The sequence below is a fragment of the Pinus tabuliformis genome, chromosome 2_2, assembly GCF_031772625.1.
Source record: "Pinus tabuliformis cultivar Carrire ecotype Pingquan chromosome 2_2, CPIR1, whole genome shotgun sequence".
Taxonomy (NCBI): Eukaryota; Viridiplantae; Streptophyta; class Pinopsida; order Pinales; family Pinaceae; genus Pinus; species Pinus tabuliformis.
The window spans coordinates 253993930-254020895 of record NC_142300.1 but is presented as its reverse complement, the minus strand read 5'-3'; positions in this window follow the sequence as shown (position 1 = coordinate 254020895).

The window sequence follows — 26966 nt, the reverse complement described above, 5'->3', positions numbered from 1 at the left end:
AACAGGGCCACTTCGGATCATCCATGGGCAAGAGTACATAACTAATGGTGCATATGGCAGTAGGTATCCTAGTAGACAAAGTTCTTATGGTGGGAATAGGTCAGATAGATATAACACGATCAAATATGGCAGGTTGTTTGACACTCCATATAGGAGAGGTATTAGACATAGGTACTATTCTAGTTCTGGTTCTAACAGGTAGTATGATCATTGTCATTATTACCCTTACATGATGAGTGATAAGGGATACTTATCGAATGAGTTCAAGAAGGCAAATCCACATACGTTTGATGTAGAGATGAAGAAATCACAAGATGCAGAGGCATGGTTTCTTGGTATGAGGAAATTCTTTAAATCACATGACTGTTTAGGACAACCCTTTTCAGTCTCAAAGGTAAATAGAATATTTGGTGGGAAGATGTGAATAATATTAAAGTTGATGAAGATGATTTGTTAGGCCCCTATACTACTAGTGTAACCCTTATTGTTATTAGTACAAGCCAATTATTATATTGATGTACCCATGTAGTGCCCATATTGTTACTATTGTACCCCATAGAAGCCCACTATTCTTATTATTGTGCCCTTACATTATTATTGTTATGTCGGCTCTGATTATGTTATGACCCCTTAGACTCCTATATATAGAAAGGAGGTATTTTCATTTGTATCATCCAAGAATTGTTCATTTCTGTAATGTAAAGGAGGTTTCCCCCTCGAAGAGGCTGAATTCTAAAGCGTTGATCTCTCTTTTCTATTTTTTTGTGAGTTGTTTTCATAACATTTGGTATCAGAGCTTTGGATTCTAGGGTTTCACTGCTCCAAATAGGTCATCATAGAATTTTCACTATAAATTTCTTTATGCGACGTTTCAGAAGATAAAAAAAAAGCCCATTTGATAAGAAATGGCACTGAATCTCAGGTCCAAATTTCAGAGCTTTTCGCACTATACTTGTGGAGATATGTTCTGAGGAAGTTCGGTCTTTTTGAAGACTCTTGAATTAAATTCCAAACAGGTGACCTGGGGAAAATCGTCATAACTTTCTCTCTGAGCATCAGATTGAAATTTTGTAAGAAGTTACAAAAAGAGGACGGATTGTAGTTTCTTTTATATATATTTTCAGTGCCAAAGGTCGAAACAATGACACGTGGAACTTCATATAATTTTGCTCTTTTGGAAAGGTTTATAATCAGGTCATCTTGGGAGATTGTGCATAACCCTCTCTTGGAGAATCCAATTTGGATCAGACTGGTGGCATTGGAAAGAGGACACAGAGGGCTACTACAGGTTGCAATTTCAAAACTTAAATATCCGAAAGTACAGAGTTACAGTTGTTTCAAGATCGATCTCCTAAAATTAAGAAAAAGCAAGATGAAGAAGTTTGATGGCAAGGATTCGGTAAATTGGATACTTCAGATGGAGCAATATTTTGATCTACATGGTGTATCACTGTTACAAAAGGTATGTATTGCATCTTCATATTTATAACCGGATAAATTTTTATGGTACGAAGGCTTTGTTCTCGTAAACAACTTGTTACGTGGTCAATTTTCACGGAGGAAATGATAGCACATTATGAGGATACAAAGAGCAACACCTTCTTTAGAGCAACACCACAACAATTGGAAAAAGTAAAAGGGCTTTGTGACATAGTGGAAAGAAAAATTATGGAAACGAGGAAGCATACCCCTCACAACTATAAAGATGGAAGTGTTGTTTCTCCTAGCCTTCCACAACCTACAAGGGTTACACCACAACAATTGGAAGAAAAAAGAGAAAAAGGTCTTTGTTACAATTGTGATAGCAAATGCACTAAAGGTCATAAGTGTGCAGAGAAGAAATTGTTTTACATATAATATGAAGAGGAGGAAGAAAAGGATCAAGAAACATCAAAAGAAGAAGATATACACGAGGACCCCACCCCAGAGAAAGAAGAAATGAATCAGACCATATCTTGTAAAGCATTGGCAAGAATTACCACTCCTCAAACTCTCAAGATAGAAGGACATATCAAGAAGAAAAAGGTGCAAGAAGTGAAAGATAACATCGAGAAAGAATAAATGAATCCAACCACATCCTGTAATTCATTGGTTGAAATTACCACTCCTCAAACTATCAATATACAAGGACATATCAAGAAGAAAAATGTTCAAGAAGTGCAAGATCACATCGAGCATCAAGAAATCAATCTGACAATATCTTGTAAAGGATTGGAAGAAATTACCACTCCTAAAACTCTAGAGATAGAAGGAAATATGAAGAAGAAAAAGGTTCAAGCAGTGAAAGATCACATTGAGCATCAACAAAAAGTTCTCCAACTTTTAAAGGATAAATCCACTTCGGTGCAAAATCAAACGAAACAACAGGTAGATTAACATCGTAGTGAAAAATGTTTTGATGTAGGTGATTGGGCATTTTTACTGCTACATCTCAAGCAAGCTATTTATGAGAAGGAAATGTTGGCAATACTACATGCACTTAAAAAATGGCGACCTTACCGAATGGGAAGACTCTTCAAGGATGAGGATGTGGAAGCATTGTTTTGGGCTATTTCTATTATCCAACCAGATTGGATAAATGAGGCAAGGGATGAATGGAACAAGGACGAAGAAGTATGGCCACTTATTCAAAAGTTGGAAAAGATCCCAATTCAAGCAATATTGCCAGAAATTGAAGAGGAAGGAAAAATCATATTGGAACCTGGAGCAGTCACAGAAACAAGAACCCGACAGCTACTAAATTGATCAATTGTAGAGTATCTCATCAAGTAGAAGAACTTACCCGCTGAAGATTCCACATGGGAGGAAAAGATTTTTATACAGAAGCATCAAGAGCTACTCAAGTGTTGAGGACAATGCTTTTTGAAGGAGAGGGGCATGTTAGGCCCCTATACTACTAGTGTAACCCCTTATTGTTATTAGTACAACCCACTTATTATATTGATGTACCCATGTAGTGCCCATATTGTTACTATTGTGCCCCATAGAAGCCCACTATTGTTATTATTATGCCCTTACATTATTATTGTTATGTCAGCTCTGATTATGTTATGACTCCTTAGACTCCTATATATAGAAAGGAGGTCATTTCATTTGTATCATCCAAGAATTGTTCATTTGTGTAATGTAAAGGAGGTTGCCCCCTCAAAGAGGTTGAATTCTAAGGCGTTGATCTCTCTTTTCTATCTTTTTTTGAGTTGGTTTCATAACATGATTTGACTTGGAATGCATTTTTAAAGTGTCTTCAAGAAGAAGTACTTGTAGAAGAGGTACTATGATGACATAGATAAGGAGTTTTATGAGTTGCAGATGGGTTCTATGACAGATGATGAGTATAGTAGCAGATTTGTGGAGTTGTTGAGATCTGTGCCTTACCTTAAGGAGGAGAAGGCCAAGGTTCAAATATTCATAAGTGGAATTCCAGTAGTATATAGAGATCGAATTGAGTTCAATGAGCCTAGATATTTGGAGGAGGCCATCTAAAAGTTGAAGCATTGTTATGAGAAGTGAAAGTGAAAATTTGAGCTGAAGCGTGACTTGAAAGGAAATGAGAAAGCTAAAGGAAAATGGACACCAAAGTGAGGAATACCTGAAGGTGTAGGTGATAAATAAAACACAGTTCCTTACAAGAGATTCGATACAGCTGAGAAGGGACATGGAGAGCAGTAGGCTAGAGGTGGTGGTAGGGAACCATTGTAGTATTGGATATGTTGTAAGGATCATCATAATAACTATTGTATATAGTATCAGAGTGGTGGTAGACACTAGATCGATAATGCTTTGGAGGCTGACACAATTGGTGATGTTGGTCATAACATTGCACAGATCTATGCAATTATGTACAACAGGTAGGGAGACCATCAGGCATTGATCATTGAGATCGACAACAAGCTTTGAAATCAAGTTGTTTCTATTTGATTGATCCTTGATATAACTATAGCTATATTAATCCTAACCTTGTGGATAAGTGTGTTTTGAGAAAAGAAGTCCATGCAGAATATGGGTTGGTATAGTTGGCTACAGGTATGAAGAAGCGAGTTCACCATTAGCTAAGAGCTTGTGCATTTGAGTTAAATGGTATGCCTACAACAACACACTTGAATTTGTTTCCATTGGGATCGTATAACATGCTTTTAGGTGTGGATTGGCTATACCTTATTAGAACCAAAATGGATTGCTTTGACAAGGCCATTGAGTGTGTGGATGATAGTGGGGAAAAGAGGACCTTGCAGGGAAAGAAGAACCCTACATAAGTGAGGATGGTTACTGCTATGCAGGCTAAGCATTGTCACAAAAACGTTTGTGTGATGTTTGAAGTGCACATTTCTAGTGACAAGGGTAAGGAGGTTGAGGATGCAGATGTGTTAAGAAGATACCCAGTTTTGCAATAGTTTCAGGATGTATTCCCTGAGGAAATTACAGAGTTTCCACCTCATAGGGAGGTACATTTCTCTATTGAGTTAGTTCCAAGGGTGGATCTAACATCAAAAGAACCATACAAGATGAGCTCACGTGAGTTGGCAAAGTTGAAGTTGCAGTTAAAGGAGATGATTGACAAGGGATACGTTAGGCCAAATGTATTGCCTTGTGGTGCACCAGTGTTGTTCGTAAAGAATAAAGATGAGACTCTTAGATTGTGCATTAATAACAGGTAGCTAAACAAATTAATGATCAAGAACAAATGCCATTTCCAAAGTATTGATGATTTGTTTAATCAGATAAAGGGAGTAGCAGTGTTCTCTAAGATTGACCTGAGATCAGGATACAATCGGGTACGCATAAAGGAAGAGCATATCTTCAAGACTGTGTTCAGGACCAAGTATGGGAAATATGAGTTTGTTGTTTTTCCATTCAGTTTGACTAACTCTCCAGCTACATTTATGTGTTTGATGAATAGTGTGTTGCCTCCTTATCTAAGCAAGTTTGTTATTGTATTCATTGATAACATACTGGTATATTCTAAAAATGACGAAGATCATGTTGAACATTTAGCAACAATGTTGAGGTTACTACAAGATGATCAGTTGTATGCTAAGTTTAGCAAGTGCAGCTTTTTTCATACTAAGGTACACTACTTGGGACATGTTGTTTCCAAGGAAGGAATTGCAGTAGATTCAGAAAATGTAAGGGACATCATGGAGTGGGCAACTCCTAAGAATATAGATGAGGCGAGATCATTTATGGGATTGGCAGGTTACTACTGGAGGCTCATCAAGAAGTTCTCATGCATTGCATATCCTATCACATCATTGCAAAGGAAACGTAAAGTTTGAATGGACGGATGAATTTGATGCTAGCTTTGAGTAGCTTAAACAATTGTTAACATATGCACCAATGCTAAATATTGTGGATCTGGAGAAGGAGTTTATAGTGTGTGCAGACACATGCCAGAGAGAACTTGTGGACTCCTCATGCAAGAAGGAAAAGTAGTGTGCTATGAGTCACGGAAACTTAATGAGAATGAAGCAATCATACATGCATTCAAGACACTGGATTTCTCATGTTGGAACCAATCGTACATGCATTGAAGATGTGGAGACACTATCTTCTGGATAGATGGCTTGTGTCGACGAGAGATCATAATGGTTTGAGGTATTTTCTTGACCAACCAAATCCAAATGCCACACTGTTGGGTGTGGAGCCTGATTATCTTCTATAGTACCGGCATATTGGACCCCCGTAATAATCGCTGCCGTGATTTTGGGAAGCGCAAGCTAAAAACAACTGTAAAATTGCCTTGTAAAAGTATAGTAATTTCTAGTCAATCATTAGGCGGATGAGACTGTAGAACTTATGTTTAGTTTAGGGTTTTTGCCCTTCTCCATTGTATTTGAGGCTGTGATATAGATGTGTATTCGGTGAGCGAGAAACATAGAGGTGAGACTGTGAGAGAAAACAGAGGATATTACAGCGGTTTTGCTGTAGGTTGTATCATTTTGCTGGATAATAGAAAGAAGGACTGGCTGTTCGAGGTGGACGTAGCCCATGGGTGAACCACGTATATCTGTGTCATTTTCTGATATTTCTGCAATATTTTATGTGTTCCATTGCTCCGTTAGCTAGATGGTTGGATACCTTTAGCGAGTTTGACTTCGAGATCAGATGTATCAAAAGGAAGAAGAAATGGGTTGCAGATGCTCTTAGCAGGAAGGTACCTGTAAATCATATAGAAGCTATGAGCTCTAATGGGATAGAGTTACAGGATATTCTCTCATAGGCAAGCCAACACGATGACAAATACATGGATATTATGCAAAGGTTACAACACATCACAGGTATAGGTATAGATACAGGTGAAAGTATAGGTACCGGTGACTAGAATGCAGAGTATCATCTCACTACAAATGGTTTGGTGACATTTGGAGACAATATCTATGTGTCGAATTGTAGTGAGCTCAAGAAGCTTATCTTGAGGGAGTTTCATGTCAAGCCATACTTGGGTCATCCAGGATGTCAGAAGACATTGACGGTGGTTAAGAAGTTCTACTATTGTACAAATCTGAAGAAGAAAGTGGAATAGTTCATGGCTAGATGTTTAGAATGTCAACAGGTAAAGATGAAATCCAAGCATCTAGCTAGTTTACTATAACCTATTGCAATTCCGGAATGGAAATGGGAGGTCATTTCCATGGATTTCATCACAGGTATTCCAAGGATAATGAAGCAAAATGATTCTATTATGGCTGTGGTTGACAAGATGAACAAGGTAGCTCACTTCATTCCTGTGAAGGTACATATTCAGTCAGTGAGGTATCACATGTTTTCATCAGAGAGATAGTGAGACTGCATGATGTTCCAAAGAAAATTGTTGCGGATAAGGATGCCAATTTCACTTCCAAGTTTTTGAAGGAGCTATTTGCAGGTTTGGGTATAGAGTTGGACTTCAATACAACTTATCATCCACAGATATATGGACAGACATAGACAATCAACAAGATTTTGGAGGATATGCTGAGGATGTACATGATGTACCAATAGAGGAAATGGGAGGAGTATCTTCCTTTGATGGAGTTTCGCATACAATAATGGTTATGAGGAGTCATTGAGGATCAGTCCTTTCAAGACATTATATGGGTGGAGTTCTAATACTCCTATCAGCTAGAGTGATCCAGTGAATAGGGTGCTTATTGGACTGAACAAGTTGGCAGGCATGGAGGAGGAGATGCAGGTTAGAAAGAAGAATCTAACGGAAACACAGGATATGTAGAAGAGTTATGCAGATCAGCACAGGGTATTTAATGAGTTTCAGGTTGGGGAGCATGTGTATTCACACATCAAGCCCAAGAAAATCTCTTTAAGGATTGTTTCATATGCCAAGTTGGCACCACGGTATTGCAGGCCTTCTGAGATCATTGAAAGGATTGGACCAGTGGCATATCGACATCCACTACCTCCAACAACAAAAGTCCATGATGTTTTCTATATTTCATTGCTTAAGAAGTATATAAAGCATGTTGATCATGTTATTGATTGGTCTATATTGCAGGTGGAGCAAGAAGGAGAGTTCCAGCCGAAGCCTCAGTGCATATTGTAGTGGAAACATATCATGCACATGAACAGAGAAACAGAGCAAGTTAAAGTGCAATGGAAGCATTTTGGGCCTAATGAAGCTACATGGGAAATCGCAGATCAGATGCGGGACCTATATCCTTCATTTTTTTCCAATTGAGGCAAAGCAATTTTGGTTTGATGTTTGGTATATATTTTGCTGATATCTTTAGTATTTGTATATGTATTAATATATGGATGTAAATACCACCATGAGCTGTCATAAAGCTCCAATAAGCGATATGGGTGTCATATTATTATCGTTCTTAATTTGTCATGATGTTTTCCTTTTAACCAGGTCTTTCATTGTAAATATTGCAACCAACTAAGTATATAGCTCCATAGGCAACATGTTTTATTTTCTGCGGTTTTGCTAATGTCATGGTGTGCTTTAACACCGAGGATAGTGTTTCCCCAAGGGGAGGGGGCTCTATAATAGCCTTGGTGAAAAGTTCATGTAATAAAGGTTAATAAAGGAAAAAAATACCATGGGTAAGGGACACTTATTCTAAGATGAATGTTGGGCAAAGATATCCTAGTGGGCATCATTGGATGTGTGTTTTGGCTAAGAAAAATTGGCAAAGGCTAAGGTAAAGGAATTAAAAGGAGAAAAGGAATTTTGGCACATTTATTTATGAAAATAAAGGAAATTATGAGAAAAGTAAGGTGAAAGGTCTCAGGTTTCACGTGCGAAGGAAATTGAAGGAACATAATGGAAAATGAAGAAATTAGAGGCCTCATGCATAAAAAGGATTCTGAGGATCAATTCATGGCTTTTTTCAAGTTCAAGTTTGGAGATCTCTCATTATTCTCTCTCTTTCTCTCACTCTTGGACACTTAGAGTTTTCTTGGAGCACTATAGCTTTGGTTCAAGGTAGGAAAAGCAAGAAAAGAGAAAGGGAGGAAAGCAAGGATCAAGGAAGAAAAGCAGGGTCAAGCAGCTTTAGTAGGAATACTTGCAGGTAACCATTTGCATGTGTGATTTCCCAGCTAGTTTGGACATCCATGGCTTTGCATGTTTGTGTATGGTTCTCTTTTTGTCAGTGGCATGGTTTTGTAGGGTTATGACAATGGTTTTAAGCCTAGCCTTGCCTTTTCATAGATTCCATGGTGTTGGGATGTTTATTTTGGTTTTTTGAGCCTTGGTTTACCAGATGGATTTCAGAATCAAGGGCGGAGGTGGCCTCAAGTTCCATTCCCAAAGGCCTAGGAATTCCTTGACCAATTTTGTTGGGATACACGGTAAAACCTGAGGGATATGTCTCGGTTTAGGGCCTAGTGATCTAGATTTTGATTGCGATAAAGCATGAGAGACAAGGAGATAGAAAAGTCTTGAAGGATAGTGATGGATTATAGATGGCATTCCAGGCTCTGTTCAGTTGTGATCGGAGCATCGATTTTGGTGTGATCATGGTTTTATGAGGGTGGATGTGGTTTAACCTCTGGATTCCATTGGTTTTTCTTGGATTGGTTATTCTATAAGATCCCACATTCATGCTTGGAATATGGAACGGGGGTGACTGGATGAAAGAGAGATTAGTTCAACGATGTCTATGGTTGGGTGGTACGTGGAAGTCTTGAACCTGGTCAGATTTTCCTATGATTAATAAAAGCTAAGTTCTCTTACTTTCTCACTGATTTCGATTGCGATAAAGCATGAGAGACAAGGAGATAGAAAAGTCTTGAAGGATAGTGATGGATTATAGATGGCATTCCAAGCTCTGTTCAGTTGTGATCGGAGCACCGATTTTGGTGTGATCATGGTTTTATGAGGGTGGATGTGGTTTAACCTCTGGATTCCATTGGTTTTTCTTGGATTGGTTATTCTATAAGATCCCACATTCATGCTTGGAATATGGCACGAGGGTCACTGGCTGAAAGAGAGATTGGTTCAACGATGTCTATGGTTGGGTGGTACGTGGAAGTCTTGAACCTGGTCAGATTTTGCTATGATTAATAAAAGCTAAGTTCTCTTACTTTTTCATTGATTTATATGTGGATTTAATGGATATCTTATCTTTGATATTTACATGGTTTTAAGCTGGTTATAAGCATGGTTAATTGATTGGCTCATTTCATGGTTATTTCATGTATTTACTTGTAACTGTTAAATGGATGGGTGCAAGACCTAATTAATGAAGTAATAGTTCAATGGAGAAGTAGGTGATCCTTCTCATTATGTTTCACAAGTTGTTTCAATAAATTATGCTTTTTCTTGTATCTTATACCTATAGGTTGCATTGATGCCAAGTGTTTGATAGAATTTCAGTCCTGGTTGGGGATACTCAGGCCTAATCCTAAGGTTGATTTTGATTGATCAACATTGTTATCATGTCTTTAATGAATTCTTAAGGTTTTAGAAATTTCTGGGAAAAGGTCAGGATTCTAGGCTAGAAAATTGGCTTAAATCTTGGGGTTGCTAGCACAAAACTAGCAATTTTGGTCCATAGTTGCTGGTAGATAGGCCTGTGAGAGCTACTTTAGTTTTTTGGTCGCTCCCTTTCCCATAACATGAGAGCGACTATGGCCTAAGAGATCCATAACAATATTGGGACCCAGGGACAGGCTATCTAAGTGGCTGACTTGTCTCCTGAGGGTTATGTTGATGATGTTGGATGATTGTGCATGATGTTCTATCAATTCCACTTCCTTATGTTCACATAGGAGGTTGAATTTGATCATAGTAGCCTCTCATCTTATGTTTACCCCGGTTGTCATGGTTACTTTGGGTAGACCTGGGAGGTGTTACAGGTCACATTAGATTTGACAATCTAATCAAAATAAGCAAAGCACATGCTATGACATACTCGGTGCCTTAGTGCTTGATTAAGGATATGAACATTGAGAGGTACATAATAGCTTTCTCGGGGGGGGGGAATGAGACAGGGGAAGGGGTTGGGAATATGAATATAAGTGAGGAGACTAGAGATGATCAGATATACTAGTTGAGCTAGATGCATCTCGATATGGATGTTATGGAATGATTATTACTATATATTCATCATCTAAGAATCTCTTGTTCAATATGCTCGCTTCACTCTTTTGCATATTTTTTGCTTCTCCTTCTATGAATAACTTCAATGGCACATAATCTAGTGATATGTTGGTAATCGAAGGGTGCTTCTCCATGGTAGCATAGGTTTTCATCATAGAGATAGTGAGACTGCATGATGTTCCAAAGAAAATTGTGATGGACAGGGATGCAAAGTTCACTTCTAAGTTTTGCAAGGAGCTATTTACATACTTGGGTACATAATTGGCCTTCAGTACAACGTATCATCCATAGATAGATGGACAGACAAAGAGGGTGAAAAGGATTTTGGAGGATATGGTAAGGATGCACATGATGCACCAACATACTAAATGGGAGGAGTATCTTCCTTTGGTTGAGTTCATATACAACAATGGTTACAGAGAATTATTAAGGATGACTCCTTTCACGACATTGTATGGGTGGAGTTGTAATACTCCCATCATCTAGTGTGATCAAGTGAATAGGGTTCTTATTGGACCAGACATGTTGGAAGACATGGAGAAGGAGATGCGGGTTATAAGGAAGAATCTAAAGCAGTTTTGGTGTGATGTTTGGTATATGTTTTGTTGATGTCTTTGGTATTTGTATATGCATATATATATATATATATATATGGATGTAAATACCAAGATTAGCTAACTTATAAAGCTCCAATAAGTGGTATTAGTGTCATATTATTATGGTTGTTATGTCATCATGTTGTCATGATGCTTTTCTTTTGAGAAGGTCTTTCACTATAAATACTGCAAAGAGATAAGTATAAAGTTCCATAGGCAGTATGTTCTGTTTTCAAACATTTTGTTGAGGTCATGGTGTGCTTTAACACCGAGGATGGTTTTTCCCCAAGGGGGAGGGTTATGTAATATCCCTTGTAAAAATTTCGTGTAATAAAGGTTAATAAAGGAAAAATAAGACCATGGTTAAGGGACACTTATTCCAAGTTGAATGTTTGGCAAAGGTATCCTAGTGGGCGTAACTAGATGTATGTTTTAGCTAAGGAAAATTGAAAACGGCTAAGGAAAAGGCATTAAAAGGAAAAAAGGAATTTTGGTACATTTATTTATGAAAACAAAAAAAATTAGGAGAAAAGTAAGGTGATAGGTCAAGGTTGCATGTGAGGAAAAAATTGAACTAAATAATGGAAAATGAAGAAATTAGAGGCCTCATGCATAAAAAGGCTTCTAAGGATCAATTCAAGGCTTTGTCAAGTTCAAGTTTAGAGCTCTCTCATTAGTCTCTATCTGTCTCTCACTCTTGGTCACTTAGAGTTTTCTTGGAGCACTCTAGCTTTGGATCAAGGAAGGAAATGGAAGCGAAGGGAAAGGAAGGAAAGAAAGGATCAAGGAAGAAGAGTAAGATCAAGCAGCTTCAACAATAATACTTGTAGGTAACATTTTTCATGTGTGATTTGCATGTTAGTGTATGGTTGTCTTGATGTCAGTGGCATGGTTTTGCTGGGTTATGTCAGGGGTTCTCATCCTATCATTGTGTTTTTCCATATGCCATGGTGTTGGGATGTTTATTTTAGTTTTTTGAGCCTTGGTTTGTTAGATGGATTTTATAATCTCGGGCGATGGTGGTCTCAAGTCCGATTTCCAAAGGCCTAGGAATCCCTTGACCCATTTTGGAAGGATACATGGTAAAGCCCGAGGGAGATGTCTCGGTTTAGGGCTTAGTGATCTAGGTTTGTATTGTAGTAAAGCCTAAGAGACAAGGAGACAGAAAATTCCTCAAGGATAGTGATGGATTCCAGATGGTATTCCAAGTTTTATTCAGTTGTGATCAAAGCACCGATTTTGGTTTGATCACGGTTTGATGAGGGTGGAGGTGGTTTAACCTTTGGATTCCCTTGGTTGTTCTTTGATTGGTTTTTCAATGAGATTGCACATTCATGCTTGGAATATGCCACGAGGGTGACTGGTTAAAAGAGAGATTTGGTTCAACCATGTCTACGGTCGGGTGGTACGTGGAAGTCCTGAACTTGGTCGGGTTTTCCTGTGACTAATAAAATCTAATTTCTCTTACTTTTTCCACTAATTTATATACGAATTTAATGGTTGTATTGTCTCTGACATTTACATGGTTTAATGTTGGTTATAAGCATTGTTAAACGACTGGCTCATGTCATGGTTATTTCATGTATTTACTTGTAACTGTTAAATGGATGGATGCAAGACCTAATTGATGAGTTACTATTTGAATGTAGAAGGATGTGATTCTTCTAGTTATGTTTCATAAGTTGTTTGAGTCATTTATGCTCTGTCTTGTATCCTAGACCTATAGGTTGCATTGATGCCAAGTGTTTAACAGAATGTCAATCTCGGTTGGGGATGCTCATGCCTAGTCCTAAGGTTGATTTTTATTGGTAAGAATTTTTATCATGTCTTTAATGAATTTTGAAGGTTGTAGCAAGTTCTCATAAGAGGCCAGGATTCTAGGCTAGAAAAGTGGCTTAAATCATGGGATCACTCGCACAAAACTGGCAATTTTGGTCCACGTACACTAGCAATAATGATTGTGAGAGCGACGTTAGGTTGCTGATCACGCCCTTTCCCATAACATGAGATCGACTATGGCCTAAGAGAACCAAAACAATAGTGGGACGTCGGGACAAGCTGTCTGGGTGGATGACTTATCTCCTAAGGGTTTCGTTAATGATTTTGGATGATTGTGTGTGATGTTCCGTCAATTCCACTTCCTTAAGGTCACATAATACATCGAATTTGATCATAGTATCCTCTCGTCTCATGTTTACCCTAGTTTTCATGGTTAATTTGGGTAGACCTAGGAGGGGGTGTTACAGGTCACATCAAATTTGAAAATCTAATCAAAATAAGCAAAGCACATGCCATGACATACCCAGTGCCTTAGTGCTTGATTAAGGATATGGAGTATCAATTTTTTTCATTCTTTTATGAGCTTAAGAATCATCTCTAAAACCACTTTGTAATGTACCCAGCTCACTACTCCTTAATTAGGGATGTGAATTATTATATTTTATATAAATAATTTTATTATATAGTTTCCAAACATATTCTAATCACCATCCACAAACTACATTTTTTTTGTGAATTTCTTCCAACAATTTGTGTGCATTATTTAATTCTCTCAACCCTCAATCTTCCACATAGTATATCTAAAAAATTATAAATGACCAAACCTAAAATTTCTACCACAAGAAACCTAATATGTTTTTTCTTCCTCTTGAAGTTTCATAGTCTAGAACCTCTCATAAAGAAAGTTATGGAAAGAATTCAAAGATGACATGTTTTAAGAAGAATTCAAGAAGTTAAGCTTTCTTAGAGCATAGGTCTAAAAATATAGTAAATCATGATTTTAAAAATGAACTGGATTATCAGTGAGATATAACCTCACTTTGGTCCAATTTTGAGGCTCTAGAACCTCCCACAAGAAAAGTTATCGTTATAGAAATTTTGATGTCTAAAATGGGCCTCCTAAGGAATATTGTAAAATAATAGTGGAAAATGTAAAATAATATTAGATTACAACATCAAATTTTAGAGGGAAAAAAGAAAAAACTTATTTTTCAACTCATATTTTTAGCTTATCTCCCAATGGTTTTACTAAAATTTCGAGTGGGAGCACTCTTTTTATGCATAATTTAATTCTTCATATAGGGAGTATCCATGTTGAATAATTTTGATGGACACTGCTACACTAAAAATGAGAAATACATGAAAAAATGTGATTGCAATCATACTTATTTATGCATTTCTCATTTTGTGTGTAGCAGGTTCCATCAAAAGTATGCAACATGGACACTCCTTGGATGAGAGATTAAATTATGAATCCAACAATTGCTCTTGCTAAAAATTTGAGTAAGATCGTAGGGAGATAAGTCTAAAATATGAGTTGAAAAATAGTTTTTTTTTCTTAATATTTTTACTCTTTTACTCAAAAAATGGTGAATCATCACCCATGGTTGAGATCATCATCTTGATTCCTATTGTTCTTATAAATTTGGTTTTGGTTGTACATTTTTTAGGCTCATTTTAGACCTCAAATTTCTCTAATTAGTGAAAAATCCAAACTGCCCTTATTTTAGGAGAAATCGAGAAGCTCAACTTTCTTAGAGCATATCTTCAAAAATATAGAGATTCAATATGTGAGAATTGAACTAGATCATCAACAAATTTCTCCTCATTATGCTCCAAGTTTAAACCTTGTCAACCTATAGAGCCTCCCAAAAGAAAATTTATAGTGAAAATTCCAAGATGTCCAGTTTGAAGAAGCATTCAAGAAATATGACTTATTCGAATTCGATATTTGAAAATACAATGAACTAAGATATGAAAAATGATCGAAATGAACAATTAAATTTCATCTCGCTATGATCCAATTTTCAACCTCTAGGACCTCCCAGAAGAGAATTTATAGCAAAAATTCGAAGATGGGTTTACACCATAAATCACATTTTTGGGCTTCCACCATTAAACTCCATGAACTCAACTATAGCCTGTAGAGGAAATTAAATAAAATTTAGCATGCAGATAATAGGGAAAGTATGCAATTTAAAAATAATACATGTAATTACCCAAAATTTCCATTCATTTCCATGTGTCCCAATTCATTTAAATTCCACATCCAAATGAATTGAAATCCACTTCTTCAAACTTGACTATCATTACTAGCATAATGATATTAAATAAAATAATATAACAATAACAATAATTTCTACATATCACTAAATCATTCATGTAATAAATATAAATAGAGAAGAAATAATGATATATCTATTAAAACTAGAAAATACTAGAACTGAAATAAGATAAGCCATGTTCCACCACAGCTTATGCTCAATTGTGTTGTAATTTTTCCCATGACTAGCCATCCTCATTCTAGATCTTGATACCTTGAGGGGATACTAAAATCATGGTTTTAGCACACATTTTTCATATCAAATATAAAATATAAAGTGAAGGTCACTTTCCTTCACACACAAGAAAAACTCATTATCTATCACATAGTTTGTTACTCATAACTCTTCACCAATCATAGGATCAAAATCTCTCTAGGTTCTCCCACCATTTACATTTCCAAATTAAATTTATCACAGAGAGAGAGATGTATGATAGGTTAATAAAATAGAGAAAAACATGAATTTTAAGAACCCAAAAGAAGAACCCCTTGATTTCTCCTCCCTCTTATCTTTAGAATCACAACTTGACCTTCATCTTCACAAACTTCTATATTCTTTGGAAGAATAACCATCACAACAAAGTGAGATATTCACCAAAGGTATATTTTTCCTCTTAATTCGAGCTTTACCCCTCCCCAAGGCATCAAGATATGTTGACCACTCCTTTTTTTCATCTCTAGATTTTTTTTAAATAAAATAGAATAGTACATCCCATAATAAATTTTAGTATATGATATAAATGCTAGTAACCCAACATTACAAGTATATAATTACAGCACAAATTTTGGGAAAAGGAAAAGGGCGTGTCACAACTCCCCCCTTGGAACATTGTCCTAGTTGTTCCCATTGATATTGGATTTTCTTTGGCTGTAACAACACCAGCCTAGGTGTTGTCTTTCACTACAACAATGGTATTCATCCTTTCCTTATCTACATCAAAAGTATACCTCTCTTAAATTTTTATTCTTTTATCCTTATGTATGTTGTGTCAGGTTTGACTACCTCTTGACCTTATATAGCTATCTTGTACAAGACCAAATTTTCCTACAATAAAATAGATTACCAGTGTTTAGTATTGCAAACTGAAATCATAAGATTTAGATATCAAAACTCTTGTGCCATTGGTTATAGTATTAGGCACAAAATGCCTCTTTTCTCTTATGTATCAACCTACTTACTTCCAATAGTGATCGATTCAGTACCTACACTAACAGATCAAAGTCACATATGTCTTATAATTAGTTTTCTTACTCAACCATCTTTTGCAAGAAACTTGGATTTTTTTTTCCAAAATAAGTTGAATTTTTAACTCGAGTGTTTTAAACCATTACTTATCTTTATGGGTATTATTTTCCTCATTTTCATCCACATGTAAAAATTTCATCTCATTATCTGCATTGTATAAGTGATGTTATATTCACGTCCTAGTGAGTGTGTGGCAAATATCTTCTCCCATCAGTTACTCACCCTTTCAGGCCCAGGAAACCCCCATCCTTGGTTGATCTACCTGCCTTAGAGGTTTTCTGTATGGGATTATTGATATTGTTAGAGCATTATAGTTAAGTTCATTTATGACATGGATTACACTACATTTATAATGGAGTCTTATAGTCAAGGTGCCCTTTATGAATTTCTCCCATGAGGTAATCAAAGTGTGTAACATATCTACAATGTCACCATAGTGGCCTTATTCATGGGCTCTTTTCTTCATCATTTCACCTATATCACAACATCCAGTTCCCATGAGATATAGTCAAAAATTTCAAATTAGAAATGTTAGTTTTCCCAAATTTGCTTAATCTAAAAGCCATATCTCACAAACATGAGACTTTAATTTATGATGTTGGGCTCCTTCATAGATGCTAATATTTTTATATTTCATAGTGGATTTTATCTCACACCCAATTCCAACACTCTACCTATAGTCTGAACTTTCATTCAACCAAACAATGGTAAGCATTATTACATAGAATATCTTCTTTGCAAAATGTATAACATCCCCTGAAGTGATCTCAAAATCGTTAGACACATAATAATTCTATCAATTTCAATTGATTTAAGATGTATTGAAATGAAACTATCATTTCATTATATATTTATATCACAATCATTTTAAGTATTTCATAATTCAATCAAACATTTATTCCAACAACCTAAAGGGTTGAAACTGAGAGTTACATAACCACTTTCCCCACTAAGATACTTATCTCTAAATTCGTGAGTAATTATTTTCCACTTTGTTTTTCAGGATGAGGGATTCATGCCACTCATTTTCTACTAAAAATTTCCTTAAGAGTATTAGAATTTATTTCCTTTCATGGAATTCAATAATACAATTGATTGTTCCATACAAGTATGCATGCACTCAATGCACCAAGCATATGTACCATCATGATTCATAATATGAGTGTCATAATCAAATAATATCATATTAATTCATGGATGCATCAAAAGTATTCTGTAAATCTTTACGCGTTGAAGGATTCTTGCCCTTGTCATAACCCACTATGTACTAATGACAAACTTGCCTTCATAGATCAACAATCATAGAATTCTCAAACTAGGAAAATCCAATCCTTCAACTGCATGTTCCTTAAAAACATGCTCAACACTATATGATGGAGTCAATTTTATTCAGTTTAGAATCTTTAGGGCCAATAGCCATGGATGCATGAAGACAATGCATTCCCTACATTTACTTCATACCCCCACTTTTGCATGCAAAATCTCGATGCATTACCGAACACATTTGATCTCACGAGTGTATTATTTTTTCATTTAATTTATGTTTCAACATGGAAACTTCATGCATTCACATATTTCTAATATTTTACTAAATCTTTATGTGCTGACAATTTCCTACCTTAACCATACCTCTTCTCGAGAATCCATGCATTACATACATGAAATTGGATAAACAAAATATATCAAAATCATCTACAAATAATTCTTACCCAATTTCTTTACATTTTATCTTCACTTGAAGTTTTCCCTACTTACTTGGCTACCATCAACATGCATTCTCGGCTGAAATATTTTCAAGGAATCCAACTATCTACATTTATGACTTTATTGACCTACATCTACTATCATTCTGTTCATCATTCATAATTGTGCCTCAATATAATGTTCATAAGGTCCATTTTCAGGTGACCACCTTAGCATACTTGAAGTTTTAATACTAAATGACCCATGAGATGATCTCAATCTCACATTTAGTCACTACTCTATCATTTCATTTCATTACATACAAATTTCAATGAATATTAAAAATGGGCACTTTAACTATGTATCCAATTCATGCTTTTAAACAATATCTCTAATAATGCACCCAAGCATGTACATATTTTCATGCATGTGTCATAGTTTCACATATTCCATTCCATTCATACACACATATATTGTTAGTCAATTAATTTATGCATGAAGTATAACATCTCAATTCAACAACCAATTCAATCGTATTAATTTTTTATTGCAATATTTCAATTATATATTTTGATATTTGTAACAAACCAAACCTTCTCATGCTTATGTGGTTTTGTAATTAAATGTACAACTTGATTTTACATATTCAATATCTTCTCTCTACATTTATTGTAGGAAGGAAACTCAACAAACTATTAAATTATTTGCTAAGGTATATGGCAACCTTAAAATTCCCAAATATTTTTAAATATTCTGGGAGGAACCATCCCACTTGAATTCTTATGAAATTGGATTACCTTAGTTAGGCATCATTATTTACTAAAATATTATAATCATATTTTATTTCATTGATTTCTTCATTATATTAGATATATTTTTTGGATTCTCCGTCATTTCTCTTCACCTCACCACCAAAGTTCGTTGCCTTAGCCTTCTTAATTTCTCTAGGAACTATCCAACTCCTGGAAAGCTTTACTGCCACTTCTAGGGATTTGTTTTATTGATTTCCCATTGTTGTGCCAACCTTTAACACACTATGTATTCTTTTTCTTTTAGGTAGTCTCTTCGACATCATAGATTTCATTGCCTTCATGCTATTTATAAGGGTAATACAAAAAAAGGTTTCCTTTTTGCAACTTCAACATTTCAAATTCTTTGTCTTTGATTTAATTCTTTCTATAATATTAGTTGTTGCTCCATGTTTCTCGAGTTTAAATGTGTTATCCTTCCTTTGTTGTTGATGAGTGAATTCATGTTCAGTAGGTTTTGTCCTCCACAACCCCAACATTTAAATGACCTTTTCTTCTGCTAAAGCTTATGAGGTTTTACCTCATTTTATAACTGCTTAAAGCATTGTTTTTCATTTTGAGTAATTTATTCAAGTGTCTTGCGCTCCTCTGAATTTATCTTACCATAAAATGACCTTGGTGATCCATTGAGAAATATTATATTTTCATCTATTTATCTTTGAGAAATGGCACATATTCCAATAGTATTATCAACCAATTAGCATAGTCATCCAAGGTGAGTTTTCCCATTCTTAGTTAAAGGAATTCCCTGATCTTGTCACTATAATACTCCTCTATATATGCAACAATTTTTCCATGTTGCAACAACCCTTACATATATGCTAAGTTTTGTAGTAGTATCTTGTTTATATTTTTCTACACTTCTTGTTCTCTAATAATTCTTTCGTTATCTACTTTACAACTCTCAAGGTATTCCTTCAAACTCTTCATTTTCTTAATAAGGTCGAGAAATGTTCCCTCTTCTCTCCCATTTTCCTTAGTGGGGATCATTTAATTACTGAGCTATGCCTTTCTGTTCTACATCCTTATCTTTCTTTTTATTATCGAAAATAGTTTTTATCATCTAACATAACACACATTTATTAGTACCATTAAAATCAATAGTAATTAAACTTGTTTATTAGCTTTATTTCATTGTCTATAGGCCTATTCCAGCTTGCATGTCCATCTTTCTAGATCAAAATAAAATTAGTCTTCAAGTAACATCAATATATTCATGTATACAACAAAACAATTTAACATAAGTACACGTGCATGCATAAATATTAATTTAGAACTTAAATTATTTACTATACTCAAACCCATCAAGGGTCAATACTAAACCTTGGTTTTGATACCATTTATAACATAGTATCAATGTTCCCATTTCATATATTCTTGAGCCCATCCAGATTTACCATTGAACCATGCTATGATAGATCTTTATAACATAGTATCAGAAATCCCATTTAAAACATTCTTAAACCCTTCTAGGTCCAGTGTTGAATGATTCTCTATGGCTACTTTGTAACATACCCAATGCCTTAATGCTTGATTAAGGATACAGGGTATCAAATTTTATTCCTCTTCATGAGCTTAACAATCAACTCTTATACAACTGTATAATATACCCAAACCCCTAATCCTTCATTAGGGCTATGGCAGAACACATTTTCTCTAAAGTATTTTGTCAAAAACATTCCACACATTGTCTAATCACCATCTAGGAAACCACATTTTGTTGGGGATTTCATTAAATAGTTTGTGGTCATAATTTATTTCTCTCAGACCCTAATCTTCCATAGAGAATATATTAGAAATTATAGAGTACCAAAATCTAAAGTTTATACCACACGTACCTTGAGATATTTTTCTATTTCTCCTCCAAGTTTCATAGTCTATAACTTCTTAGAAAGAAATGTTTGCCAGAATTCCAAGCTAGCCTGTTTGAATAAGAATTTAGGAAGCTCAACTTTCTTAGAGAATACTATGAAAATATAGTGAGTCAAGATCTAAAAACTGGATCAGATGGCCTATGGTTTTCCTCTTCCTATGGTCCAAGTTTAAGCCTTTAGAACCTCTTAGAAGATAAAGTATAGCAAAGATTACAAAATGATTTTTTTCTTGAAAATTTAGGAAACTTGAATACCTTAGAGCATAACTCCAAGGCTATAGTGAATCAATATTTGAAAATTAAACTAGATGATGAGTGGGGTTTCGCCTCACTATGATGCATGTTTCAACCTCTAAAACCTCCCAGAAGAAATGTTATAGTGAAAATTACAAGATGAATTGTTTGAAGAAGCATTTAGTGAGATCGATTTCCTTAGATCATATACCCAAAAATATAGCAAAATGAGATCTCAAATTTGAAACATATGATCAATGATATTTCCCCTCAATATGGTCCAAGTTTTGGCTTATAGATATTCCGAAAGAAACATTATAGTAAAAATGGCAAGATTACTTGTTTATGTTGTAAATCACATTATGGGCTTCAGCCATCAAACTCCATGAGATCACTTATAGTATGTACAAGGAAATTAAAGAAAATTCATTGTGTATTTAATATGGAATGCATGCAAGTAATACGAAAGGCATGCAATTAATAGAAAAGATATGAAGTTACCCAAATTATCATACATTTCCCATGCATCCCAATTCATTGACATTCAATAGCCAATTGAATTAAAACCCACTTCTCAAGCCTTTACTATCATAACAACACAGTGATCATAAATAAAATAATGTAACAATAACAATAATTCATGCATATCACTAAATCATCCATGTAATATATATGAATAACACAAAATAAGCACACACACACACACGGACATATACATATACATGTATTGTAACTAGAAAATACTAGAACTGAAATAGGGTGAGCCACATTCCACTCCACCTTAGGCTCAACTTTGCCACAATCTTTCTGATAGTTGGCCACCGTCGTGTCATATCCTGATTCCTTTAGGGAAAACTAAACTCAAGTATTTGACATACAATTTTCAAAGTATATTTAACACAAAAGGTGAAGGTCACTCTCCTTCACACACAAAAAAAGCTCACTCTTTGTCTCATAGGCTATCAATCATAACTCCTAACTAGTCACAGGGTCTAAACCTCTATGGGGTCTTCCACTATTTCTCATGCCAGATCAAATCTCCAAGTGAGAGAGATATATGTATGAGAGAATAATAGAAGAGAAAAAAACTAGAAGCTTAAGAACCAAGAAGAAAAATCCATTTTTTTCTCCTCCATTGTATTTTTATAATCACACCTTGACCCTTCATCGTCCGCTATTTTTAGCTTCTTGGGAATACTAACCATTATATCAGAGGGAAGTATTCACCTAAGGTATATTTTCCCTCTTAATTTAAGTTTTCACCCTCCCTACGGCATCATGATCTATTGCCTTCTCCCTTCCTTCAACTTTAGAATTTTTCTTAATAAAATAGAATAATGCATCACATAATCAAGTTTAGTACATAGTATACATGTTGCTAACCGAAAATTTCAAGTACCCAATTACATTAAAATTTTTGGGGAAATGAAAAGGGGGTGCCACACACGTTGTAAGGCATATGTCAAAATTGTCAAAACTAGATAACACTATTAGTAAGCCATGTCATCATGGGATGAATACCAGGGTTAATTATATTCAAAATAAAAGAGCACTCTAAATTCAGGCTATTGCAACTTATTTATACAGGCCTCTATGAACCAAACACGACAAATATATATATATATATATATATATATATATATATATATATATATATATATATATATATATATATATATAATTCAGACTTCTGTGATCCATATTACATTAAGAAGAGTCTTTTCGGTAGAAATCGGATAGGAGAAAATAGATCCTACGCATTTCGAACCAACTAGAGTGATTCATAATTAGGACGAGATGAAGATGCAGATCATGGCACTAGCTTAAATAGAGGGCGATGTAGGGACCAAAAGATCATATAATGGCTATAATAATGATTAGTTTATGAAAAATAATATTTTAATAATATTCCTATAACGACTATTTTATGAATAATAATATTATAATTTATAATAATTATTAAGATAAAAAAATATTAATTAATAAAAGATCGAAAAACATAAACATAAATAAGAAACAAACAATTAAAGTCAAACAAAGACAAGTAACAGAGCCAAAATATATAAAGAGGAGTCAATACATGATTAATGAGTCAAGATCCTATAAAAATAATAATTAATGGAGACTAAAATCAAAACGAAGCAATCAAAGAGGGAGGGATGAATAAATTAGGGTCAACCAAAAATAAAGGTTTAAGGTCCTACAATTAATATAAGGAGCCAAGAAAAAGTAATAAAGTCTAACATAAATATTCAAAGCGGTTGAGATGAAGATAATACTAAAAAGCCAAGGAAAAATAAATAAAAAATGGGAAAACCGACCAAAGGAATATTAACATTAAATACAAATACATGTACAGAAATAAAAACAAAACAATTTATAAACAGAAACATAAAACCCTAAAAAAAATAATTCGCAAATATAAACAAACTAGGAGGATAAGACAGGGACCCAACTTCTGCTAATGTTTCAACCATTGTCTCTATTTAAATTATCAAGCCTTTTTTTGATTTTGAGGGTCTCCCTGAATTTACGATGATGGAAATGACTAACCTTGGCAATGACATGGGCCTCCTCAATGCATATGTGATGCTTAGATTTTTCTGCATGTTTTTTTGAAGTAGAGGAGCGGGTCCTTCCATGCTTGATGTCAGCTGCATGCTCATGAATCCTTTGATTAATCAAGTGACCAATCTCACCAATGTAGGGAGCCCCACATGAGAAATGGATAACATAAACACCTTTCATATTTTTGGGGTCCATTGGGTGTTTAGCAAATCTTAAGGAGCTTCAGATGGTATTTAGAGGCCTAAAGGTTGAAGGAACCTTATGCTTCTATAGGATAGGATCCTCACAATCTTGTATATGGTTCCTTGGATAAAATGGAGATGAACACCAAAAAAATGATCCATGGTTTCTTTCATAGCCTTAGGACCTTTTTTGGCTTTGAGGAAATCCTTAGTGCATTGGTGTCTACTATACCCATTATTAAAGAAAAGACTCAAAAGGTGTGCTTTCTCCTCATTAGGATGGTCATCATCAGAAACCCTTAAAGCTCTAGTTGCAAAGTGTTGAGAACACCAAGCTTTTGAGCAAGGAAATGATGAGAATTAGCATGAATATTTTTCTCTGTGTGAGTTTTCTTCCAAAAGACACGATGAGAAAAAGATTCATCATCATTCCTTGAGAGGAGGATGCCAAGGAAGGGCAGACTATTATAACTTTTAAAATCCATGGTGTACTTTATGGAATTAGATTTATTATTAAAATGAAGGGAAAAAATTTTCAACTCTTCCTTTCCATGGGACCAAATGACACAAGTGTCATCCTCAAACCACTTCCACATCTTAGGTATAAGAAGAGTAGAGGCCAAGGCCTTTGATTCAAAATCCTCCATGAATAGATTAGCCACCATAGGGGAGAGGGGTGAACCCAAGGCGACACCACATGTTTTCTCATAGAATTCCCCATCAAAGGAGAGGAAAATGGAGGTTAGACAAATATCAACTAACTTAGTAGCATCAGGATCTGTAATGCACTTGATGAACTAGACGGCCTCGATGATAGAGATATTAGTGTAAATTGAGACCACAACAAAACTCACAAGATTTTCATCGGGATGAACCCTAAAATACTTCAATTCATTAAAAAAACGAATCAAAGTCTTTGAAAAAGGAATTTTTATTACCTACAAGGGGCTTAAGCTTCATTTCTAAATATTTAGGATGAAGATAAGTCATCCCTCCTATTGTGTTGACAATGGGTCTTAGAGGAACGATTCCTTATGGATCTTTGGAAGTCCATATATTATGGCGGTAAGAAGGCTACTCTCAATGAGCTTATTACTAAACAAGTTGACTGAGATACTAGTGTTTATAGCAAGAGCCACACCTTTTGAAATCTTCTTCAAGGGGTCCTTACTAAGTTTCTGTAGCTCCTACTATTCTAGAGAGGATCCAACATCTTCCCCTTGTAATCCTCTTTATCAAGAATAACCACAGGACCACCCTTGTCGGCTTTGAGAAAAAAAAAATATCCCTATTATTGTTTAAGGACTTGAGAGCATAAATTTCAAGCTTACTTCTATTATTCTTGGGGCTCTTAGCCTTTCTAAGGAAAATCGTACAGTCTTGTCTGATGATATCTTTAGTGACTTCCAGTAAGTCTCTAATACCATATTCAATGTCACAGATGATATTGTTGACTGAGATATTTCTAGGAGCAAGGGAAAAATTTAAACCCTTCTCCGAAATACTAAAGACTAGGGGTCAAAAGAAAAACTAGAGAGATTGACAGCCTTATTGTAAGAGGAAGGAAGAAAATTAGAACTAGCAATATTATTCAAACCTAAAGTTCTAAAACTTTTCCTATTATTATTATTAGAATTAAAAAGATAATCATTAACTCCCTTATTATTATTATTATTATTATTATTATTATAAACTCTATTATTATTATTATTATTAAGAAAAAAATAATTATTAATATTATTATTATAAAAATATATATTATCACTATAACGAATTTTAAATTCCAATGGATTACCTTCATTTTTAATTCTTTTGATATCATCCCCAACAGAGGTTGTGGAATAACCTGTTAACGACCATGTAGGATCAATATTAGAGTTTGCTCCAATCTTACTCGACAACGATTCTACCAACAACCCTTTCCTACCATCAACAGATTCATTGTTCAAAGGAGGACGAGATAGAGACATGTTGGCTAATCTAGAGCTTTAACTGGGAGATGGGGAAAGACTCAACACGCTGACCAACACTGAGTTTATGACTGTTGTCATGTCTTCCTAGTTTGTTTCTCTTAGCGATTTTTTTTTTAGGGCTTGATGTTTCTATTTATGAATTGTTTTGTTTTTATTTCTATATAAGTATTTGTATTGAATGCTAATATTGTTTTGGTCGGTTTTCTCATTAAAAAAAAAAATTCCTTGGCTTTTTAGTATTATTTTTACCTCAACCACTTTGAGTATTTATGTTAGGCTTTATTTTGTGGTTCCTTATATTGATTATAAGACCTTAGACCCTTATTTTTGGTTGACCCTAACTTATTTATCCCTCCCTCTTTGATTTCTTTGGTTTGATTTTAGTCTCCATTAATTATTATTCTTATAGGACCTTGACTTATTAATCAGGTCTTGACTCGTCTTTATATTTTTTGACTTTGTTCCCTGTATTTGTTTGACTTTGATTGTTTGTTTCTTATTAATTTTTATGTTTTTAGATCTTTTATTAATTAATATTTTTTGAACTTAATAATTATTATAAATTATAATACTATTATTCATAAAATAGTTGTTATTATAGCTGTTATATGATCTTTTGGTACCTACATCACCCTCTATTTAAGCTTGTACCATGATATACATTGTCAGTTGGGCCTGATGATGAACCACACTAGCTAGTTTGAAATGCATCGGCATAATTTTCTCCTATGTGATTTCTACCGAAAAGAGCTTAATAATTCCATTTACCTTCTCATTTTTCTTAATGCTAGTTTTTTTAGCTCGTTTGGAGATTGGAAAGGTTAGAAATAGCCTTGATTTTGTTTCTCGTGGTTTGCTTTCTCTACATTTGGAGCTTTCGAATATGATTTTTTCTCCTCCTTGGTCCCGGATTTACGCATGCTCTGCGCTGAAATCTATTAGCAGGGAAGACATCTCAAAAGTAAAGAAATATAAGAATTTCATCAAGCTCTCCAAGAAAGGGTATTGACTCTTGTCATTTTCATGATTCTTCCACAAGCATAATCATTCCTAATCAGGTCTATTCCCTCAGAGAGTCTTGGGTTGACTCTGTCTCTCACCCTTTCACTATTGAAGGTGAAGCTGAAATTGTCTCTCATTTTTGCTGCAATAGCTAT